Source organism: Zeus faber, assembly GCF_960531495.2.
Source record: "Zeus faber genome assembly, chromosome: 15".
NCBI classification, from domain to species: domain Eukaryota; kingdom Metazoa; phylum Chordata; class Actinopteri; order Zeiformes; family Zeidae; genus Zeus; species Zeus faber.
The window spans coordinates 6,343,414-6,346,644 of NC_137194.1; positions in this window are offsets into that span (position 1 = coordinate 6,343,414).

The following is a 3,231-nucleotide window of genomic DNA, read 5'->3' on the forward strand; positions in this document are numbered from 1 at the left end:
CATTCACAAAGATAACCCCCAAAAAGCCGGTCGGAGGAGGAGGAGGAGGAGGAGGATGAAGCGGCGGCGGAGGAGGGAACTCTCCCGCGGAAACACGGCGGCGGACTGGCTCGAGCTGCCGCCCGCCTCGGTGCGGTTCACTAGTCCGGGGCTGGATGCCGCGGAAGGAGATTCACGGCCGGCGCGGTAGTGCCGCGGCTGACGGTGGGGAATATCAATTAGGCGGAGGGATACGGGCGGAGGATTTATTCGTTAAAACTTTTCAAGAAATCTGTTTGAATACTAGTTAAAACAAAATATATATATATATATATATATCTTTTTTAAATCGAATTCTTGGCGGCCAAGATATATTTACATGCAGTCATACAATGAATAAAAAGTAAAGAAATATCAATAAATAAATAATACATATAAATATATATGTATTTATATAATTTTTTACATTTTATATCATCGAAAAACAGAACGAAATATAAAAAACATCATTATAAAAAAAGCCAAAGGAGCGTTTCTCAGTTGACCATAGATCCGCTCCTTATTCCAGTCCGTAGGCCTGTACACTATATCTTAATGTCTCTGGGTTTCTTTTTATAACTCTGTGTTTGTAGACATTGTCATATATAACCAGAGCTAAATTATGTGTATGTTTTAAAGCCTACCGACCCTAATGAGGCCTTGTAAAATCTCCCCCAACAAAATATTACTCTCTATACTGTTTTGTCCTATGTTCACATCACTGAGGTGATTTCAGGACCTTGGCCAGCGCCACTAACTTTTTAAAGGGGACCTATTATGCTCCTTTCCAACAAGTCAATGATACAGGTCTTGGAGGTCCCCAAAACATGTTTTCGATTTTTTTTTTTAGCTGAAAATACCACTCAGATTATGCATTCTAGCCATTCTAACATGCCTCTAAATCCATCGTGTTCCTAACGTGCCGTTTCAGTGGGTGTGTCACTTTAAGTGAAAACGTATCTGGACCCCCACGCCGCATTTATGTGAGCCCGTTATGTAAGGGAGGTAAACTATCACCGATTTCACCTCATAATTCCACCAAAATGTGTTTCCGAACAAATATGAGGGGAGAAACAAGCATCCCAGTTGCCGTATCGTCACTCATTGGATTACATATCTACAAGGCCATGTTTAAAAGTTTGTTCCAAGCCTGTGGGCGACAGACACCGCACGTGGGGATTTTGTTTCACGTAAAAGTCGGAAAATAAAATGAATACATGTACAATAGAAATGCACCATTTTTATTGGTTTTGTTTGGAGAAAAGCACTGAATACATGTACAATAGAAATGCACCATTTTAATTGGTTTTGTTTGGAGAAAAGCACTGTGGCACCACAGCAGACTTTTTTTTTTGAGAATAATTATTTTTGAAATACTTACGTTTCCCTCGACTGCAGTGTCTTCACGGACATTTACTATTAATTCCCCTTTCTTTCAAAACAGAGCCGTTCCCATCCTTCGCTCTTAGCTTTGAGCGGGTCTAGCGGGTCCGGTGGCACTCCAGCCGTGGGTGCAATTACTCAGATGGGGGGCAGTTCAAATTCCAATGTGTCTCACTGTGATGTAGCACAGAGACAAATCTGAACGGCCTGCTCAAATACATGTTTTCTAAAATACACAGCTCACAAAAAAAATGACGGGGTTGTCTTATTTCAGTGTGTGTTAGTAGTTCCATCGGAGACCCACATGCATGTGCAAGCGCTGAAAAAGTGCCATTTTTACAATAGGTCCCTTTAAAACACAGATGGATTGTTATTAATCCTCAAACTCTTGCACCATCACGCGTTAGCCAGCTGACGGACTGTGACTGCCAGCCCCTTCCAGTCTAATCACAGTATTTATACGGATATATATTTAACCCCAAATTTGTAGATTTAGACTACTTGCAGCACTAAGACGATTATAGGGCTTGGTGCACATAAAAGCCTTAAAATCAGCGAGTAGAGTCAAGAATGTCATCAATACCGAGTAGCGGGGTGTTGAATATTTTGAATTTCTAAAATGTGTTTGTAGTATTTGTTTGTGGTGTTTGGATGACAAATCAGTGAGTGATCTGCACCGTGGACGATGCCGCTGTCCATGGTACTAAAGGGTCTTTAAAGGATAGGCTCGGCATTTTTCAACCCCAGGTCTTTTTAAAAATGTTGGGTTCCATCAATCGTAACTGTTCAGAGCACAACCGCGCTGAATGCTTCACTGTTGAGAAACGTACCGCTCTGCTGCAGCTTCTCACTGGGCTTGAATGCAGTCCAATGGGGCAAAGGTTTAATTAAGACTTAAAAACACACGGTAAATCTCCCTTTGAACAAAGGCTCCAAGGATGAGTTGAGGCCTTAATTGAAAAATAGCAAACAAAGAGTTTACGTAATAAAAAGCCGTGTGATTAGGCGATCAGGTTATTCAAACTCATCATATCCATTTATGAAAGTATATGATTATATATATTTCTTCATCCTTAATTGCATGACTTAATGTAGAATACCCCAAGTTGGGTTGGACGCACTTCAGTCTGTAATTACCATGTTATTATACCTATTGTGCGAACGACCTTGCCGTCCTGGTATCACAACACCACTCACAACAACAACAGCCACACCACCACCGACACTCTCTCTTCTCAGTCCGTCCCGCGGGATGTCTGCCGGGACCCGGGGAGGGAGGTAGGGGAAACCGCAAGCACGGCGGCACAGTGTTCGGATTCAGCCATTCGGAAAATACAATTATATTCCCTCCCCTCAGCTGTGAAATTGCTGTATAACCACTGTTAAACATGCCACAGTCATAATCACTGATAAGAGATGCGTGCGTGCATGCACGCGCGTGTGTGTGGGGGCGGCGGAGGGCCGTACAATATGCAAATGACGCCAATCACGCCGCTCCCTGCGCCTCATTACGGAGCGAGACTAGACCTCGCGAGTTGCTCACGGAGGCAGCTGATGTGACAGCTGTCTGGGGCGGGGTGCGGGCACCGCGAGACCGCTCCCGCTGTGATTACAGCTCGGTAACCGGAGGAGCAGTTTGCCGTTTGATAAGCCACGAGTGACAGGCGACCGGGTGAGATTGCGGCTCCGGCGGCTGTGAGCCGGGAACAAGACGTTGGAGGAGGAGGTACGGAGGGGATGCCCTTCTGATAAAAACCAGGCCCCAGTTATCCGATAGCACTCGTCCACGCGGTAGAGGTTGACCGTGGACATCCAAACAGAATGGAGCAC